The sequence below is a fragment of the Phaenicophaeus curvirostris genome, chromosome 1, assembly GCF_032191515.1.
Source record: "Phaenicophaeus curvirostris isolate KB17595 chromosome 1, BPBGC_Pcur_1.0, whole genome shotgun sequence".
NCBI lineage: Eukaryota > Metazoa > Chordata > Aves > Cuculiformes > Cuculidae > Phaenicophaeus > Phaenicophaeus curvirostris.
In genome coordinates this window covers 149,851,170-149,874,122 of record NC_091392.1, presented here as the reverse complement: position 1 = coordinate 149,874,122, position 22,953 = coordinate 149,851,170, and positions in this window count along the sequence as shown.

Here is a 22,953-nt window from a genome sequence, read left to right as displayed (position 1 = left end):
TGCACACATCCACAGTACAAATATACTGATTAAGAGTGACCCCTCATCATTGTAAGCATCTGTGATGCAGAAATATGTATTTTTTGACAAAATTTCCCTTAATAAACAGTAGACATTTTTCAGATACAATTCAAATTACTTGTGTAAGACATGAGATGGATCACAGTTTAGATGTGCTTGCTTATAAAAATAATTCAGATAAGAATCTTAGTTGTATACATCTACACTAAAGACATAACCAGGAAAAATACCTAAGAATTTATGAAGCTCTTCCCAGGTATTCTGAGGGCATAGGGTAGAACCCAAAGCTAAAAATGATCAGGAGATTTTCTAAAGCAGACATTTTTGTTTATTATTTATACAGAGCTTTGGAAGGCTATTCATTTTTCTAAATGTTAGTTCAGCAAAAATTTAATTTTTGGAAATGAAAAAGACAGTTTTGTTATGGAAGTTCCTGATCAAGATGGGGAAAATTGAATGTAGCTTCTTTTCTGCTTTTATGCTCATCCTTTCAGTTCCTCATCAGTTTCAGTGCATCTAAGAGTGATGGTGATATTCTTCCTCAAAAAGGAATGAAGGAAGTTTATGGTGACTTATCAGCTTTTGGAGATCTTCACTAGGAGGAGTATAATGGTGATAGTGATAATAACAGTTTCTTCCTCCTCATTCTGTCATCCTTTCTGGATAATCTTTCACATTTTACAGCATGCACTACATCTTGGGGTTTATTCACTGCTCTGCAGTTCCTTGTTACCTGAATTTACAGTATGTGATTCATGTCTGTTGTCCATTTATTTTCTATTTGTCCTTCATAAGACCTGTTTTATCCAGCTCACAAGGTTGCACTCCTTTTTTTTTTTTTAAAAAAAAAAAGTAATTGAGCATTGATGATTAATTTATTACTCCAAAGACCTCTGCAGTCATTCTGTGATTGTACCCCTCTATCCACAGGGCTTAGATTTTGGGCCTATCATCTTGTTTATTATCTTTATCAATGATCAGGATGAAGGGATTAAATGTGCCCTTAGTAAGCTCTCAATGATACCAAACTGGGCAGAAGTGTCAATCTGCTTGAGGGTAGGAAGTCTCTGCAGAGGCTCCCGGACAGGCTGCAGGCTATTTGTATGAGATTCAACTGAACTAAGTGCTGGGTCTTACACTTTGCTCACAACAGCAGCATCTAATGTTACAGGCTTGAGGAAGAGAGACTGGAAAGCTGTCCTGCAGAAAAGGACCTGGGGTTGCTGGTTGGCTGCCATCTGAACATGACTCAGCAATGTGTCAAGGTGGCCAAAAAAGCCAACAGCATCCTGACTTGGATCAAAAATGGTGTGGCCAGCAGGACTAAGTGATTGTGCCCATCTACTTTAACACTGGTGAGATCGCATCTGAAATACTATGTTCAGTTTTGGGCCCCTCAGTACAAGAAGGATATTGAGGTGCTGGAGCATCTCCAGAGAAGGGCAACAAAGCTCATGAAGGGTTTGAAGCACAAATCTTAATAGGAGCAGTAGAGGGAACTTGGTATTGTTTAGTCTTAAGAAAAGGAGTCTGAGGGGAGATCTTGTTGCTCACTACAACTGCATGAAAGGAGGCTGCATTGAGGTGAGTGTTGGCCTCTTCTCCCAAGTCACTAGTGATAGGACTTGTGAAATGCCCTTAAGTTGCACCATAGGAGGTTTAGACTGGATATTAGGAAAGATTTCATTACTGAAACAGTAGACAAGCTTTGGAATGAGCTGCCCAGGGAAGTGGAGTTACAATCCCTGGAGGTATTAAAAACTGTGTAGTTGCGGCACAATGGGACATGGTTTAGTAGGCATGGTGGTATTGGGCTGACGGTTGGACTTCAGGGTCTTAGAGGTCTTTTCCAATCTTAATGATTCCTATGATTCTATGATCAACATCTCATGGTCACTGCACTAAACTGAAGAGTGCTGTTTCACTATCAATTAATTACAGAACTATGCAAAGAATAATACAACATCTTGTTACGCCACACAGTCATTCAAAGCTAAGCTAAACAAGAATTAGTTAGCCAAGAATCATCAGTCTTAGGGTTGTTAGGTAGTGGCTGTCAGTGCTGAAAAAGTTAAAAGAGCTCCAAGCAAAGCACTGCTGGTCAGGCTTTCTGGGAATCTGCATCTGAATGTAGACTTGTGGCCTGCTGATAGTAATGGTAATCCAGATTTACCAGTCTGCTCTGATACAACATCCTACTGTATTGTTTGATGTTGGTTTTGTTTGGAGAATGGAATACAACAGAAACGCCTCTTTCTGTTTCTTACTCCACTGCTCTTCTCCCTGGCCACTACATCAGTACTGAAATGATGTGACAGACATTCATCTGCTGTAGACAGGAGTGACAGGATCTAAAAATAATTTTTTTGTTTCTGGTCTACTGGTTTTTTGCCTCTATATACTATTTCCTATCGGAAGCTTCAACAAGTATGATTGCTGAGGATTTCCTCTCTGCTTTACAAGTACAAATCTAGCCTTCACCTGTTCTTACAATATCACTGTAGAGTCTCTGGGTACACAAAGGTGGCTTGCAAAAGGGCTTTTGGAAGTCAGATACCTTTCTTCTTTCATCTTTACATAGAGGTTCCCAATGATTTCCAGATATTCTTTCGTTGTGATAAACTGAGTACAGAAACCAGAAGAGCGCCAAGTTTTTTTATGCATTCACTAGTCCAGGAAAAAAAAAACCAAACTTGAAATAGTTCTGTATATATATAAACATTAAAGAAATAATGAAAAAAAATAAAGAAGTAGGAAGTCTGACACTCTGGAAGTGTTTCCTGGGATTTAAGACATGTTTTGGCAGTTAATGGAAACTTATAAAGTAAGCTGCTTTTCTCTGATTTTCTGACAGATTTAACCTTTGGAAACAGCTGCCATGATTATTTAAAAATGTCTTTTCTAGTTTAGTATTCAAGACCAACCAACATGTAGCACTGGATTAAACATAACACTATTCTGTGACATTTGGGACCCAGAAGTCACCTAAAACATACATAATACCAGACACAACCCAAGTTCCTTTAGAAGTATCAGTACTCTGATGAAAATTAGTGAAGTGCAGTTACCAAAATTCAAGACACCACTGTGCAAGTAGATTCTGTTTCTTGACATTTTCTTTCCTGGGTAAGAGAGGGTGGCTGAAGAGGCTGCTTATTTTGGCTTTGTTCATTTCAGATCACCTCCTGGCAATGTGGAGAAGAAAAGGAAAGAGATAGTTTGCAAAAACACCACATAATCATCCCTCTACAGCAGAAGCTCATAATGCATCCTTGCACTTCACTTAACTTCTGAAAACACTGATACAATGAAAGTGATGAAAAAACTGCACAAATTTCTTTTACATTTCAGATGTTGTTCTAGTATAACCAAGGCTAAAGTTTCCATGATTATCTGAACTGGATTTACAAGCTTATCTGTGCACAGTGATATTGTAGCCTGATAAAACATAAAGCAAGCAAAATAAAAGTTTATTCCTGATCTATTATTTATCTTGGTACTTCCATGGAAATCAACAATGATGTTTGTGTGAACAAAGCAGGGGAACAGCTGCTTATATATTAAATTTTCTCCATTAAAGTCACAAGAATATTTTATCCACACTGAATTTTTGAGTACAATATATCTGTAATCATTAGAGTTTATATATAAATTTCTCTGTCAAGTAAAGAAAAAGGTACATAAAATGTTCATGATCACTACTTCAAAGAAAACATAATCAATTAAATTTAATCAACAATATTCCTTTGGGCAGACAGCCTAATATTGTTGCCAGGAGTCACTGAGATAGCACACATCAAAACACGGATATCTTACAATTTCACTTTTGTCCTATTCAGAAGTTATTCACAGGGAATCTTATGCATTGAAATGTGCCACATAATTGCTGTACATATGAAACTGACAAGTGTGTGCTTCCTTTAAGAGTGAATAACAATATTCCACAACTTGTGAAAGCACAGTTGAAAAATATCCATTTTGCCCAAAAATCAGTGGATCTAATTCTTATGAGTACACTTCAGTCACGCACTGTCTTGCACAGCTTGGTATTGTTTCTTACAAAAAAGCATGCATAAAATATTCTTTTCTGAGTGAATTTGTCTATGACTGATAGTTGCTAAAACATTTTAGAATAGAATTAATTTTTTTTTGTAACTATACACTTTTATATTTTTTCTTTCCATGCAACTTAAAAATGGTCTACTTTTTCTACTACAATTTTTCAAACATTGCAGCTTAGAACAAATTAATGGAATATAGACTTTTAACTATTTAGTGTGTGGCATTTAGGCATTCAGACTTGAGCAAACATTCAGGACAATGATTAAATGTTTGAAAAACACAGTTTATTGATCTTAAAAGTCCATTGTAACCCTAAAGAAAATAAAAACCTTATTTATTTTGTGGTTTCTGTGTTGAAAAGCCTAAACAACCAGCTTTTGGGAGCACTTGGGGAGAAATCAAGACATGACTAGCTCGTCACCAATTATTATTTTCTTTCTGCAAAATCCTTTTGGTATTTCCCTGTTCACTTATGTTATCCCAGAATGCATCATTCTGTAATGCTGCAAATACTACAGGTTGCAATGAGGCTTTTGTTCTCTGCAGAGACAAATTATGAGATACTGTAATTAAACCGAAACTATGTGATTTCACATATACTGCTAAAAACTTCCTCACATAATTAATGCTATTATATAATTAGCAGCTAGCTGCATTTGAGCAATGATCTGGTATATGCTGTTTTAGTTCTCATTGTTTTATGTTCTTTTGTGCTGGGTTAGCAATATTTTAAAATGCATTGGCAAATTGTGAAGCTTGTGATGGATTGACCTTGGCCAAGTGCCAGACACCCATTCAGCTGCTGTCTCATTTCCTCTTCTCAATAAGACAAAGGCAATAAGAGACAATAAAAACATTTGTGAGTGGATATATTTATTTGCCAATTATCATCACAGCAAAACAGACTCAAGTCAGGGAGAATTAATTGAATTTATTTCCAATTAAAATAGAGTAGAATGATGAAAAACAAAGACACTCCTCCACCTCCTAAAGTATTTTCTCCCTTGCCCAATCCTTTTTTTTACCAGACTCAGCTTCGCACTTTCATTCCTGACTCCTCTACCTTTTCCACGCTAGGGGAATGTGTAATGAGAGTTGTGGCCATTTTGTAACATCTCCTCTCTGCTGCTCCTTACTCCTCACAGTTTTTCCCTACTCTGACATGAGACCTACCTCTACAGCCTGCTGTCCTTCAGGGCGAACCTGTGCCAGCATGAGCTCTCCACAGGCTGCAGTTCCTTCAGGACATACTTACCTAATTTTCAGAAACAACTGAAAGACATATTCTGAAGCTGTTTTAGCTCCTTAAATACATATTTAGACTTCTAATAAAAACTTCCTGAATGTCCTTTATAAATAGTGGTAGGGATTGGGGGGTTTTTTATTTATTTCTAGTTAATTTAAAAATATTATACAATGTGTTAAAAAACTCAACGATATAGTGTAGAGTAATGTTGTTTTTACACTCTTTCTTAGTTGCAGTATGGACATGTTTTACCGCTCTGCAAAGCAAAGAGATGAGAGACATCAGATCTTCTCAGAGAATCTGTTACTGAATATGCACAGAGCAATCACAATCTGCTTAAGAAATCTGGAGAACCTGGACTTGTTTATTCTCAAGGTGTATATGGCAGCAAGAATGATGAGGGTACTTTGACAGCGAGCAACAAAGAGGTATTACCACAGATTGCAAGAGTTATTATGCTCAAGGGAGTACGTAGGGAGAAAAAAAATCTTGATCCTTAAAACCAGTTTAGTCTTCAACAGCGAGATAGCAGAGCTCGATAGTGAAATCCAAACAGCTTGTGCACAGACAAGTGTATGGGACAGATAATGAACTGTGGAATTCATTAGCAAAAACTTCAGCACATATTAATTACATATCTGGGTCTGAGTTCATAAGCCCAGGGTGATTTCATGTTCAAGGAAGGGGGAAGGAGGAAAGTGTTATTATCTAAATGTAACCACAATTCCCAAGCCTATCCATTTAAGATATAACAGTATATAACCTGCAATAGATTGCTTTTAAATAACAGTCCCCAAACAGATTTTCTTCCAACAGTCTGGACTACCAAAAGATAAAAAAAAAATGTGAGAGACACTTTACCTTTTATAGCAATCATCATATCTCAGTTCAAAGGGGAAAACTTCACTTACACATAAATTTAGGAAAGTTGATAAATAATTGAAAGTTACTTGGAAATAGTTTACAGAAGACCTTCACTGGGCCTTGTGTGAGGCAAAGGGGTCTTTAGACAAACTTATCTCATCAGGGTGGTGCCTTCTATGTACAGCAGCAGAAAGAACCAAGTCAACAAATATTTTTACAAGCAGTAGTATTACTTTGTGTGTTAACAATGTGTGAGAAGAATAATGCAGAATTAGAGATATAAAAACACCAGAGGCTTTGAAGCTAAGTTAATCTTGACTTTTGTTCTTGCTTCTCCTTGCCCGTTTTTATTTTTCAAGATTTGCACACTTAGTTAAAATGTTTGATATGTGTAAAGATATGTTGTCAGAAAATAAAAAAGTTCGTAACACAAACACTGTTGTATTACAAAGTTTAAGAAAAACTTATGTAGTTCAGAAATATCATAAAAAGTAGCTAATGAGTACATTTTTCAGTTATGATTTGTAGATTTTATTTTTGAGAAAAGATCATAAATGACCACATAGTATTTAGCCCACATTTGAATAGAAAGATATATAAAAGTCCTCTTGATACACTGTTTTCTGCAGTGATTTCACCATATCTACAGTGTTGCTTTGATAACTTGTGAGGTAAACATCAGTTTAGTTTTTACAAATAACTTGCTGGGAACCCATTGTCCTCCCCTCCTCCCACTCCAACCAAAACAACATACTGAATGGATTTTGTGTGAATGTCAAGGAATCCTCAGACTTGCTGTGTTATCTGCATCATTATACTTCATCTTTACTAACTGGTATATAAGCTTGAGAATCAAATTTACCTAAATCTAAGAATCCTAAAGTAAAAAAAAAAAAATCCCCTGTAATTAGGATTCTTGTCTGCATAAAGGAGGCAAAGGCAACATACTAATTTTTTTTGTTTGTTTTCACAAAGGTGTTCATAAATGTTTCCTGTTAATAAAAAAGATTCAATTGGAGCTTGAACTAAAGTACCTAATTTGATTTATCACTTCAGCATAAACACTGAAACCAGTTTTGGACTTTTTGGGTATGTGTAAAGAGCTGTGACTAGGAAAGCGTTACTACTTTTTGACAGGAGCAAGTTTGAGAGCAGTTGTAATCCAAAGGAATTTATGCTTCAAACTGCAGTAATACTGGTCCAAGAACTAGGTGCTTAGCTTGACTAAGAAAATATAATCAGTAAGAATTCAATGCAACCTAGATACATGTCACAGATCTTCTCTCCCATCAGAAAAACAGGAATCATAATAATATAATCAGTATTTAACCGACTGCAAGGAAAATTCCCTCCCAAAACTCTCTTTCATAGAATGATAGAATGATAGAATGGTTTGGGCTGCAAGGGACGTTAAAGATCATCTGGCTCTAACAATTTCTTACATGGGCAGGGACACCTTCCACAGTATCGGGTTGCTCAAAGCCTCATCCAGCTGGCCTTCAACACCTCCAACCTATTCCAGTGTCTCACCACCCTCATAGTAAAAATCCTAATGTCTAATCTAAATCTACCTTCTTTCAGCTTATAATCATTACACCTCATCCTATCACTGTGCTCCCTGAGAAAGAGCCCTCCCCACCTTTCCTGTAACTCCTATACATACTGGAAGGCTACTATAAGAAGACTACCCAGAGCCTTCTCCTCTCTAGGCTGAACAAGCCCAACTCTCTCAGCCTGTGCTTGTATGGGAGATGATCTAGCCCCCTCATCATCTTCATGACACTCCTCTGGCCTCTCTGTAACAGATCCATGTCCTTCCTGTGCTAGAGACTCCAGAACTGAATGCAGTACTCCAGGTGAAGTCTTATGAAAGTGGAGGAGAGGGGAAAATTCACCTCCCTTGAATTGCTGGTCACAGTTCTTTTGATGCGGCCTAGGATGTATTTGGTTTTCTTTGTTACTTTAAGGTTAAAGTTAAGACTCCTTTAAAGTGTCATCTGGATTTTAAAGATGCAGGAAATTTTTGTACTTTATTTGCTTACTACGTCTAAGTTTGATCTTGGAGTATCAGAAGACAGTTTTCTCTGACCGCTAGTTTAATATGAAGTGCACACTATGCATTTAGAAAAGCAGGAGATTAAATGAGGGTACCTCACAGTTTTGGTACACTTGTGCTCATTTTTCTTTTGACATACCATAGTAAACCCTAGATATCACTTATCATCCAGGCTAAAGTTCCAGCCACACACTCGATTTTCTGCCACAGTTAGGGCCCAGCCTGTTAAGGCAATGAGATATTGGCACTATCCCAGGACAAGCATCAGAGAAGACATCAACAGCATTGCTATCCAGTGAAAACACCATGGTTGCTATGAAGTCAAGGTATGTCAGGACAGTGTGTATATATGTGTGTTTATATTTGTATACTTACATATATATATATAGGTAACATTTGAATAAATGCCTCTAAATAAAATATCTTTTAAATTTAGTGTTAGAACTCTCAGGTATTATATTAATACTGATTTTAAACTAATGATAAAGTTAAAAAGGTAAATAAATGTCTGTGAGAAAGAAATCTTGTCCATCATAACTGACGGGTGCAGAATTTATACTAATTTTCAACTTACTGTCAGCAGTGAAACTCAACTTATTCAAAACCTGGCTTTTAAACTGATGTAAACTTTGAGATAATTTCATAGCTCATTATATTTTGTGCTAATTTATGGAATATTAACTGCATCCTACATTTCATAACTTTCTATTTTCATATTCTTAAGAAGAATCAAAATTATTGTTGTGGGCAGACTGAATAGATTCCATATGTGTATCCTTATTAAAAGTTTCTTCAAAAAAGAAGATTAATCTCAAATATGGCTTTGTTATTTAGTCAGTTTTGTTCAAAATGGATTCCTTTGGGGATTTTAATGAGAACAAAATGTGCAGGGAGCCACATGCACAAACTGATGCACGAATATTTTAAAATTAGATGCAATTACTATTAGGCACTTTTGCTTGTTTTATTTCTTTTTCTGTCATCCACAAGAGAAGTCAGTAAACACACTTTTTATTTATAAATTTATATCTATAGAATATCTTCATAGAATATCTTCATAACCAGACCTTATAAAAAATGACTAGTTAAATAACTGGAAAGAAATATCTTAAGCCTTTGGGAAAACGTGCTTTCAAGCCATGAAAGTTAAAACTTAATTTAAATGTTTGTGATCAATATAAATCTTGTTTCCATTGTATTTCTACCCTCATCAGGGAAATGAGGTTTAACTGAACTGTATTCTCAATAAGACAGGACCAATTTCTATCAACTGCATTCTTGTTCCTAACCAGTGTAAATGGCTCAATCTAGGAGATTGATATGAAGAGGTTTCACACTGTTGGCATTCATAAGTGATTTAACAATAGAAAAATAGACAGTGAAGTAGACTGACAGCTACCAGAACTGCTAACCTCAGATGACTGTGATCAGCAGCATGAAGTCCTGCTGGACTCCAGTCACTAATGACGTGTCCTAGGAGCCTATACTATGTCCAGTTCTGTTTAACATCTCATTTAATGACCTGAGTGACAGGACACCTGTACCCTCAGCAAGTTTGCAAGCACTGTAAAACTCAGTGTAAGTACAGGAGAGTGATGTGTTTCCCTTTAGAGGGACCTGGATAGGCTGGAGAAATGGAACAACAGGAATGTCATGAAGTTCAAGAACAGGAACTACCAAGTCCTGCCCTTGGAGAAGAATAACATATATGCATATATATATATTAGTCACTCAAAGCCAGTCACCAAATTTCTTATATATAAAAGCAGCTGGTTTATTTAGCTCATGAACTAGTCTTTTGAAAGCATCTAATGAAAATACACAGCTCAAGAATATGAGAAAGTGAGACCACAGTCTTACAATCATAAAATCATAGAATGGTTTGGGTTGGAAGGATCCTTTAAAGAATATCTAGTCCCACCCCCATGCAGTAACATCTTCCACTGGACCAGATTAGTCTATGCCCCATCCAGCCTGGCCTTGAACATTTCCAGTGATAGGATATCCACAAGTCCCCTGAGCAACCTGTTCCCAGTGTCTCGCTACTATCATAATAAGAAATGTCTTCCTTATGTCCAATCTAAACCTACCCTCTTTCAATTTTAAAACTACTGCCCTGGGTCTTGTCACTACAGCCCTTGATACAAAGTCTTTCTCAATCATTCTGTTAAGCCCCTTTAAGCAATGAAAGGCTGCAACGAGGTTTTCCTGGAGCCTGCTCTGCTGCTGACTGAACAAATGAAATAACTCTACTTACTGTTACTTAGTGTTTGATAGGAATGGTTGGACTCGATGATCCGGTGGGTCTCTTCCAACCTGGTTATTCTATGATTCTATGATTCTATACTGTACATATATATTGTTTATAGTAATCATAGCAGCTTTTTAGGATGAAAAAATCTGCTTGAATAGAGTAAACAAACATGCATTCTAATAAAAAGTAATTAAACAGAATTTCAAAAGCAGCAAATATGCTAACAACACTCCACTGGGAAAAACACTAAGCAAAGCATAAATAAAAGATTAGTTGAATGCTCTTTTTGGTCTGATTTTTATCCTATGTTGAAAATAAAATAATATTATAACAGAATGTGATGCACACAACTTAACAAAATTTATATGTTTTTACTTAACACATAGGAAAATTTTGTAATTATTTCAGTGTTCCTCTTCAGTAATAGTTCAACAAGAACTGGATCTGGCCTGAGGACAGTATGAATGAAACAACAGAAATATATTAGGCAATTTAGTATCTGTGGGCACTGGGGAACAAAAACAAAGGCAACAGAATCTTGCTCTATAGTATCAGAAAAAAGGTGGGATGAACTGCAACACATATAGGTGAATAGCATATCCGTGGGTAGATAGGCAAGTGATACTAATCATTTACTTATGTCCATGAAGCTCTATTCAGTTATGTTAATTGAACCCCACAATTTCTGTTTACAGAATATAATCAGTCTTTGGGTGTGTTACTTTTGAATTGTAATCACAGTCTTTCTTTAAAGCATATCCCCTACTTCCAGTTTCAGTTTATCTGTTTTCACATCAGACCTTTCTTCAGCATGTTAAAAAAAATTGTAGTTTTATACTAATATATGCCCTCAAGGGTACATTGTAGATATGGTAAAATCATTGCAATTAAATGTTGGAGCAGGGTGGCAGTAGTGTTTTTAGGTTTTGCAAATAAAAATACACAAGACAAAAAAGAAAATCTGAAAGACAGGACAGAGAAGTTAATTTATTTTAAGGAGCTATATTAAGTGGAAAGTTTTGTAATTTAAAGAAATATTTTTAAATCTGAATTATTGTGAAGATTGTAGATTGGATTTGGTTGTATTTTGTTCTACTGTTAATATCACCTTGATTGATATCAGAACAGCTTAATTCAAGACATAGCTACCAATACACTCATGAATTTGAAAGTCGCTCTTTCTTAAGGCAGGACAAATTTCAAATCATTCAGTAGAGAATAATGGACCATTACCTCCTCATAAACTTGCTAATTACAAAAGACTGAGATCTATAGCTACCATACATGATATACTGTCAAAACAATGAGTTTGACTTTGATATCACCTCATAGAAGACAGAAACTTTGTGTCCATATATTTAAATTATTGCCCAGGTGGCATAATTCTTTTAGTAAAAATGTAGCAGTTTCTAGCCAAGGGGAAGACAATGAGCTACCCAGGGCTTAGTTTTTATATTTCATTTTAATCAGCACAAACTAGCAGCATGAACCGACACATCTGAAGTTCATTATCTCTTATTATTCATATTGAGCATTTTATGCATCTGTATTTCTCAGACTGTTACTGTATTTACTTGTAATCTCAAATATGTAAAACCATAGGTTATATATTTCTACATTAAACCTATAAACATATGAGAAGTTACATATTCAGTGTTTTGTTTGAATATGAAAATGTCTTTGATCTCGTCCCATACTCTCTTCCTCAGAAAAGCCTTGTGCTGCTTAATGTAAAATAATAGGTTGCTTACTCGTGTTTCAAAATAGAGGTAGTTGAAGAACCAGCATCAACTTCTTGTTAATACCTACAGGTTTTCATATAATTCTTATTTCAGTTCTATGAAAGCAAGTTATTTTCATAATAGTATCAAGAATGTTACTTAAAGAAGAAAAGATTCAGTATATATGCTGAAGAAAATGGAAATCAGAATATAGGAATATGGAATACAACACTGCAGAGGATTTATGATTCATGTTTATTATTATGCACTGCAACATCTTGTATGTTCTGGAATCAGAAAGCTGGTCTGCACTTTCACTGAGGAACGGATGAGTAGTATTGCCTGTTGCCCTAGTAAGTCTGCCCCCAAGGGAGGCTTAGGGCACTCTCCTGGCTGTACAGTTTGTCAGACAGTTTTGCAAAGAGCATACTTCACTCTGACCTGAGAAAACATGGCAGTAGGAAACAGGAGAGTCATAGTTACCAATGAATCTTAAACCTTAAATGAATCTTAGAAATGTATATTTAGCTACTGCCCCCCATCCCTTATTTCAGTAGGTACGTCAATGACCAGCCTCTGGTCTTGTTTAAAAATGGGCATTTCATCTAAAATTACTGTAAAAGAAAAATTAACTGTGATATTTCATTTATCAGACATCAAAACTTCAAGTTCTAAAAATCATTTGAATTTAAAAGTCATTAAACTAAATGCTAAACTTTTGTGTGTTTGATTAAAATAACTCTCTATACTTCCAAATGGGTATATTTTGTTGTTTAACACACTAGAAGACTATGATAATTATCTCAAAACTACGATAGTTAACAGTTACATGGTGTTGCATAATAATATCTGCAGTGTGTCTTGACATTGGAGATATAAGATACATAATTAATTTGATCTATTTTACAATTCTTTTCTCAAGAATAAAATATTTTCAACCATTTTTTCATATTTGAACATTTATACTGTATGATACTTATCATTTGCACAGTATGTGAAATGTATGCTTACTTATACAAACATAAAATTCAGTGAAATTTCAGATACTTTTGATTATGTAATTAATGAAACTTCATTAGGATGATTCAGTAATCAAACGGGTATTTTAAGTTTTCTTTAATTTGTTCTTGATCTATAAGTTTCAGATTCTGAAACTTCTTGAATATAAGCTCTTGATTTGTGGCATTCTATAACATTAATACTTCCATATTTTAGTTCTAGTTATTCAGAGATAAAGCAGCTTTACAAGAAAATTAGTACCAATTTGAAGTAACTTGGATTGTCAGCTTAAATAGGTAAGTGGAACTCAAGTTTAGCATCATAAAGTGTTTAAAAGAGGTGTAATTAATTGGAACAGTGTTAGCTCAGTATTCTATTGCAGTTTATTCATAGAATGGAAAATATTATTTCTGCTTAATTCTAGTTACAATACAATATCATCAGAAAACCACCCAAAATATCATCACAAAATAGAAAATAAAAAAGTTATTAAAAGCTTTTCACATTTCTTTTCAAAAGCAAGGGAAATGTATTTATATGATGTACCAGTTCTTCAGTAGAAAGAATAGGAAGAAGTCCTGTGATGTATTTCTGCTATACTTCATTTCAGTGAGAAGAAGGAAACAGACACTGGGAGAAGCCAACGACCCACAGAACAAACTGAGTTGAAAAGATTTAGTCCTTCACCATTATGCATATACAAAATGCAACCAGTAAAAACAAATACTCACACACTCATACAAAAAGGGCATCTGAACAGGTGATTATTTTCTGGTATATCGGTGCTGCATAAAAGGGGGAAATTAACGAGTAGTTCTGAATGCTTTACAATGCTTCTGGATTCTAAAGCCTTAAAATGACTAGACTTCTAATTTCAAAAGGTTAACCAACATCAGTTTGATAATTTCACTGAGCATATTACAGTTTCTTCCAGTTCCTGAAATGTGCTGTATGAAGACTTACTTGAGACTTTACTGATGGAACAGATCCAGAGGAGGGTTACAAAGATGATCAGAGGGCTGGAGCACCTCCCATACAGGGACAGGCTGAGAGTGTTGAGCTTGTTCAGCCTGCAGAAAAGAAGTCTCTGAGGAGATCTTATAGCAACCTTCCAGTATCTGAAAGGGACCTAAGTGAAAGCTGGAGAGGGACTGCTTACAAAGGCATGTAGTGACAGGGCTAGGGGCAATGGGTATAAACTGGAGAGGGGCAGATTTAGGCTAGGCATAAGGAAGAATTTCTTCACCATGAGGGTGGTGAGGCACTGGCACAGGCTGCCCAGGGAAGCTGTGGCTGCCCCATCCCTGGAGGTGTTCAAGGCCAGGTTGGATGGGGCCCTGGGCAGCCTGATCTAGTGGGATGTTCCTGCTCATGGCAGGGGTGTTGCAACTAGATAATCTTAAAGGTCCCTTCCAACACAAACTATTCTATGATTCTACGATTAGTTCATGCTCCACAATTGTCCTTCTGAAACCACAGATCAAAATGTCCAGTAAACAAGCCCATCAAGACCAAAACCACCTCTAATCCACTGTCCTGCAACAACAAGCATGTGTTCTGCCACATGCAGTCATATGCTATGGTATGGATACATTAATTTTCAAGAAGAACAATATAGGAGTCAGTATTGCATAGTGTAGTCATGTTCATGTTGCACTGTTAATGGTTGCATTTGCAGTCTTTTGACAAGCCTATGTTATTAGAATAAACTACACACCCCCTTCATGGTGATATTCATTAACTTCAATAGTCTTTTCATTTGAGCTTCTGGTACTGTTCAAGAGCAAATATTTCATAATTCTAAACGTTCAAACTAACCACAAATGGATAAGCTTACTTTCCATTTATATTCCACGATTTATTTTCTTCAGATGAAAAAGCAAGCAGAAATGCAAAACCACATTATGGTAATCTCTAGTAATTTACATATATATTATGTATGGCAGAATTTTTGGATTGGTAACACAGATTGTTGAAAAAACACAGCAAGAAGTATAATCACCTGCTGGAATACAAATCACACTTTATACGTACTTGATCTCTGATAGGAAGGACCCTGATCAAAGAACTTCTGAGAAATGTCAAGCAATCCAAGTGAATTCTCTGTCCTTCAGATAGATGGTTTCTTAGAGCCTTGAGAAATGGAAATGAAATATGTGCATTTTGGAAACGAGCATTTGTGAAGTGCAGAGGTGAACAGGTTCAATCAGGAAAGCTCAGAAGCACAGAGAACCAACAGCATGTGGAACGAAGAACTCAGTATGTTTTTCCTTAGTTAAAAACTAGACTTATCTTTCATGGGCATGGTATCTTGTGAAGACATAGTCCCTTTCTGTTATTTGTAAATCTTAAAAAAAACCCCAAATTAATTTGTCAAAAAATCCCCAGTAAGTTCTAAATAATAAATTAACAAATAATTGTATAATAGATAAATAAAAATTAATTATTCAACAGATTTTCAACATAAAGTTCAGCCATTATTCATAACTAAGAAGAAAATTAAATCTGAAATCTTTGAAGAGAATAAATAATAGGATAAAATAAGCACCTCTACATATTTTTATATTTTCCTCCTTTCTATTGCTTCTGGCAATGATCCTAGCATTTCTTGTAGATTTTCTTGAACTTTTCTCAATGAACAGAAAAAGGGAGTAGGGAAGGGTGGGAGCCTGCCCAAGACAGTTGAAAGAGTATTATTGTGGCTTAAGCCCACTAGACAGCTCAGCCCCACACAGCCATTTGCTCATTCCCCTGCAGGGGAATGGGTGAGACAACTGGAAATGTGAAGTTGAGAAAATATGTTTAAATTTTACTCAGTTCTTTCCATCATAACCAACTTATTTTTTAAGTCTTAAGGAAACTGCACCAGAATAGGGAATAAATCAGATGAATGTGCAAGCAATATTCATAATAGAAGATAAAATTCTCTAAGGTTCCAATAAAGGCACTGAAGTGGAGCACCTTTTCACAGTTATGCTGAAAAAAATTACTTTTGAATCATTTATATTATGAATCCGTCCTGCAGAATGGCTCTGCTACGTCTATTCTGAAAATCAATGAGGTCATGTAGAGTTTTTAGAGTCCTGCATGTGCAGTCATGAATGAAACATTCGATTTTATGCTAACAATATCTGTAAAAATATTCATCCCATAATATATACCTTGCTTGTAGTTCCTACAGAAAACACAAGAGTAGAATTCAGCTTCTATTTTTTCTTAATGTTGCAAATATTTATTAAAAGTTATTTATTTATGATAGGAGGCTTCTAAGTCTTAGAAAGTTAATCGCATTGATTTATTATTCAAAACACTATGCTGAAATATTTTTAAATTACACTACATAAACATGATATACACAACACAGATTATATCATAGTGACACTCAATGCAAGGTTTTCTTTCTGCTGAAATGAGTCATCGATCTGTTTGATTGGCTTGTAGAGTTCTAAACATTTCCTCTATTTCTTTTATATTTACAAATAACGCAAATTCAAGTCGTGTTAGGTGTTTTCTTCCCCTCATAACTCGCTCTGTTTCTTATTGGAATAGGAATGGATATTCTTTTGGAGAAGAGCTGACTGAAAAATAAATTTCCATAAGATATTCGGCAAAATTAATTTAAAAAACCCTTTGAAAATACTGTTACCTATGTTCTCTTTCGATTTCCTACCTGGCCGTGTATGTAAGCCATTCAGAAGTATTCTTCTTGCACTCCAGGAATGTATGACTCTCCCGTAGGAGGTATCATATTTGCAAACCATCCTGGATTACAGTTCATCTTCAGAATGAGAGATGTAATGTAGGTGTCTACAGTACTGTAGGTCAAGGTCTAATAACCTATATTAATAAAGTAAATTCTATGACTCAATTTATTTGCTACATTTAAGTGTCTGGCACCATTTGAGAAAACCTAGGTACCCAAGACAGCCATGTGATCCTAGCAAGAAAGAATCTACATGACATGCTTGGTCTTGTAGATGGACAACTGGAGACCAGGGAAGATATGCTTGGGCATCAAGATGACATTATAAACTTTTTTCTTCAGGTACAAAAATGAGCATTAATCTCCTCAGTCAGGGACCCCAAGGAGTTATGTAATTGTCCAAAGATTCAATTGCCCACATTTAGGATTCTACTGGCTTTTGGGACACTGTGCAGAGATGATAGATATGACAGATGAGCTTTAGGGGACACCTGTGTCCTGGTGCAGTGACAGGACAGGCTGGAATAACCAAGAGGGTCTCAAGAAACCCTAGTATGAGCATGGTGGCAGGTGTAGCCCTGTGCCTCTATGCTGATTGTAGCTGACAAGTAAGACATTCCTTAAGTCCTTGTCTCTGTAGTCAAGAGATTATTAGAGTCACAGATCTGCTCTTTTCGCTTTATTTCTTTAGACTTTTTGCTTATAAAACTTCTATTTCTCCTTTTTGCAGAAAAAAATATGTTCAAAGTGCAGTTTGGTCACTCTGACTTCCTTTTCAGACATTGAAGGGAAGCAGAAAGCATAGAAATTACACTGTGAACTCTATTCACAAATTTGGATTTGAGCTAGCTACCTAAATGCATAAGAGATCATTATTTGCCTCAACCTGGGTATTTTGAAGAATTTTCAGAATTTTTGTGCTTACTTTCAGTCATCCCTACGCATTATGACTCCTTCTGTTAAGAAAAAAATAAATAACGTAATTGCTGTCAGTGACTCCCTTTTGAAGGGAACGGAGGGTCCAATATGCTGACCAGACTCATCCCACAGAGAAGTCTGCTGTCTCCCTGGAGTCTGGGTTAGAGATGTTACTAGGAGTATCCCTGGTCTGGTATAGCCTTCTGATTATTACCTGCTGCAGAGAGAGGTCCAAAAGTGATCAAAAGGGACTCAAGGGGTGATAGGTTGAAGGATCAGGGCACAGAGAGCATTTTCCCCAATCCTGTCAGAGGCAAGGAAGAATAGGAATGGTTGGACTTGATGATCCAGTGGATCTCTTCCAACCTGGTGATTCTATGATTCTATGATTCTATGATTCTGTTAACAGGAAAACTCACCTGATTAACATGTGGCTCAGAGTATGGTGCCACAGGAGAAATTCTGTATTTTTTATCATGGAGAATTTTACATGGCACCAGACCCACTGTTGACAGATGGAGGTCAGATATCTCAAAAAGGGAAAAGGATACTTGCTTGTGGGTTGATGGGACTCATTGAGAGGGCTTTAAACTAGGTTCATAGGGGAAAGGGGACATAACAAGACTGTTAGGGAAAAATAGAGTATTGTGTTAATAGTACAACCAAAACCGGTGTTGGGAAGGCAATCTTTATAGCAATTATAGGAATACTGTTCAATTATGCATAGCCTTTCCTATGGCTGATTTAAAGGCCAGTCCAGCTGAATCTACAGGTTGTACAGGAAATGTCAAACCTAGAATAGGTATTAGATTTAATGGTAATTAATGATTAAAAGGTTAAACTACCTTGAGTATGGGCATAGATTAGGTATAAATATAAGTTAGTGGAACTGCTTGAGGTTTTCTTTAAAGTTTTAAAGAATAAATAGAAATGTCTCTAGAAAGAAGGTAAGCAATTTTTATGATTGGTGGAGAAACACGAAACATCACTTCTGAGGGAGAATCGAAATGAGACAGCAGAGATGAATTATCAAGGTAGAACTGAGAGTGACTTCAAAGAAGAACAATGAATAATAGAGAACTGAGAGCTCATGGAAAAACACCACGAACTTTTCAAAGAAGAAAACAAATATACCTATTGAATAATGTATATAAATATCTGATGATTTTGTGCGGGTTTTGCCACTCACTGAGGCGACGGCCCAACTCTGAGTTGTTAATAAAGCAAGCCTAGGCTTACCCACAGTCTGGTGAAAATACTTTAACACAGATTCATTAGCCATGAGCCTAGGAGTAGCTTTCCAGTGTTGGGGGAGAAATCAATGCCTCGGCTCAAGTGCATCTACACCAACGCACACAGCATGGACAATAAACATGAGGAGCTGGAAGCCATTGTGCAGCAGGATAGCTATGACTTAGTCGCAGTTACAGAAACAGGGTGTGGTATATCTCACTGAAACACTGCAGTGGATGGCTATAAACTCTTCAGAAGGGATAGGCAAGGAAGAAGAGGTAGTGGAGTGGCTCTTTATGTTACAGAGGGTTTTGATTGTATAGAACTCAATGATTTTGATGATAAAGTTGAGTGCTTACAGGTAAGAAAGAAGAGGGAAGTCAGCAAGGCAGGTGTCCTGTGGGGGTCTGTTACTGACCACCTAACCAGGATGAAGAGGTAGATGAAGCATTTTACAAGTTGCTGGCAGAAGTCTCACAATTGCTAACCCTTGTTCTCATGGGAGACTTCAATTTACTGAATGTCTGCTGGAAATACAACATAGCAAAGAGAAATCTGTCTGGGAGGTTTCTGGAGTGCATAGAAGATAACTTACTGATGCAGCTGGTAAGTGAGCATGCCAGGAGAGGTGCCTTGCTTGACCTCCTGTTTACAAACAGAGAGGGACTGGTGGGAGATGTGGTCCTCAGAGGCTGTCTTGGGCTTACTGAACATGAAATGAGAGAGTTCTCAGTTCCTGAAGTAAGGAGGGGTGTCAGCAGAATCACTACCATGGAGTCCTGGAGGGCAGACTTTGGCCTGTTCAGGACACTAGTTGAAAGAATCTCTTGGGAAACAGTGCTGAAGGAAAAAGGGGTTTAGGAAGGCTGGACATTCTTCAAGGATGTCTTAAAGGCACAGGAACAGGCTGTCCCCAAGTCCCATAAGATAAATTGGAGGGGAAGACGACTGGTCTGACTGAACAGGGAATTTTTGCTGGGACTCAGGAAAAAGATTTTACCACTTTCGGAAGAAGGGGCGGGTAATTCAAGAAGAGTACAGGGATCTTATTAGGTTATGCAGAGAGGAAATTACAAAAGCTAAGTCCAAGCTAAAACCCAATCTCTAACAACAAAATGAGAGCCAAGGAGATTGCTCATCCTTTATTGGATGTGGACGGAAAAAGTAACACCAAGGATGAGGAAAAGGTTGAGGTACTTAGTACATTCTTTGCCTCAGTCTTCAATAGTCAGACCAGTTACCCCAGGGTATCCAGGCCCCTAAGTCCTGGTTAACAGGAGAGGTCCTAGAAGACAGGAGACTTGCCAGTGTGGGACCCATCTATAAGAAGGGCTGGAAGAAGGATCTGGGGATTACAGGCCTGTCAGCTTGACCTTGGCACCAGAGAAGATTATGGAGCAGTTCATCTTGACACCAGGTGTGTGCAGAACAATGAGAGGATCAGGCCCAGACAACATGGGTTCATGAAAGCCAGATCCTGCCTGACCAATCTGGTCTCCTTCTAAGACCAGGTGACCCACCCAGTGGATGAGGGAAAGGCTGTAGATGTTATCTACCTGGACTTAAGTAAAGCCTTTGACACCATTTCCCTCAGCATCCTCCTAGAGAAACTGGCAACTCATAGCTTAGACATGTGTACTCTTCCCTGGGTAAAAAACTGTCTAGATGGCTGAACCCAGAAAGCTGTGGTGAACAGAGTTAAACCCAATTTGCGGCTGGACACTAAACTGGGTGGGAGTGTTCATCAGCTCAGGAGGAGAAAGGCTCTGCATAGAGATCTGGGAAGGCTGGATCGATGGGCTGAGGTCAAATATATGAGATTCAATAAGGCCAAGTTCCAGGTCCTGCACTTTGGTCATAATAATTCCATTCAACATTACAGGCTTGGGGAAGAGTGGCCTGAAAGCTGCCCAGCAGAAAAGGAGTAACTATCCCTGCAGATGTTAAAAAAACTTGTAGATATCACACTTGGGAAGACAATTTAGTAGGCATGGTGATGTTGGGCTGATGGCTAGACTTGATCTTAGAGGTCTTTTCCAACCTTAATGATTCTATGATTCTATGATAGTGAGTATAGTTCTTCCTCTGACAGTTCCTCCACAATTAGTTGTATTGGCTCCCACTTTCATGTTCTGCAAATCATGTTAATCTTGGGTTCTTTCTCAATAATTGAACTATATCCACTCTGGTTCTTAGTTGTTGACATAATATACCTCATACTTATTAAAATCCACTCTAAAAACATATTTTGTTTTTCACTGTATTTTGCTTAAACTCAGTGCAAGGTATTTTATACCTTGATTGCTGGAATTGCTTGGAGGGAGATACATAAATAATCTCTTCATGTACTTTTCAAGTAGAATTGGCTAATTGGTGTGTCTATATGCTAGTGCTAGATAGAGCCTAATACAAGGGAATCTATTCTGAACATCACTGCATGACACTCAGTCTTTGTCTCAGAAGGGTTAAAATGCATGTGTTCCAAATAAACAATTCAGCTCTGGTAGCCTCTGATCTAATTCAATTAAAATTCAAGTTAAGGTACGTTTTGTTTGATTATTTTTTTTCTGCAGATATGTGGGAGAAGTAAGTCTCCCAATTGCCTTCTTTGAGCAATTTTCGCTTATCTTTCTATTTTAAATGGGATTTTTTTTTATACAGAGTTAGATTTATGTGGTTGCGTGACTTCAATATCACAATTGCTTTTATACTATATAGTGACTTTATATTCTGCTTCTCAGATAGAGAATTGCAGTGTTAACACTTTTGTATTGAATGATGGGATATGAAAAAATTGTGACATGCAATTATGTTCTAAAAGAGATATTTTAACAGCTGTTCAGGCTGTTACTTTTGGGAGCTGACTTTGCTAGCTGTTCAACAGATTTCTCTGTTTTCCTGTCTGATGCACAGGTTATTACCTCCCCAAAAAAGCAAAACCAGATATTTGCAGTTATTTAGGAAACAAAAAATTCCAAGATAAAGATGGCTGAACTTTGTAGTTTCTACAAAAAAAATACTCTTTGTATTACATGCACTGAATGGGGCTGAAGTACCCCTGCTCACTGCATACTGTGTAAACAACAAGATTTAGCTGGTAAAAACACTCTTGACGGACGTACAGCGGGATTGAGTCCTGTAGGGTGGCACATGGCCTATGTTCAGAAGCTCCTCAGAGACTAGAAAAAGCTGAGGGTTATAGACTAGGACAGGATATGGCTAAGAAATGAAGTTATGAAAGAGATGGTTCTAGCCAGGCAAGACAAACACCTGCATAAGGGGAAATCGGGGGCTGCTGGGAGGTTGTATAATTTTCTTCTAGGCACTGATAACTTTCATTATGGTTATTAATGAAGGGTGACCAAGAAGAGTCACTTTGGCCTCTCTGAGGTACAGGAGCTTTTATTCCCAATGTGTTGCTTGGCCAGAGTTTTCCCTCTTTCAAACTTATCACCAAGCCCTGCCGCCTTTCTTTTGCTATGTTCTCTGCTTCAGGTGGCTACCTGGAACCACACTTTCTCCTTCTTCTTTGCCCTGCTTTCCTTGGGGAATGTACCAAGAGAGACTGAGTAGGGTGGAAGTAGCCGTGTCAAGTACGATTGAGGAGGTCTCTTCCACACACATACAGGATACAATGCAGCAACCAGTCACATTCAAGATTTTCAAATAACTTACTAAAAAAGTAACTTAAGAAGCTCAAAGATAATCAAGCAGAAAACATAGTAATCTAATCTAAATCTTTACAGAAGATGCATGCTTTTCTGGACTGGCAGCTGAACGGAAGCTGGGGAACCACAGCAAGACTTATACTGCCTTAGATGCCTCTCTGTGGGCAGAAAAATTGATCCAATAATTCTTCACTGAAGCTGAGAATCA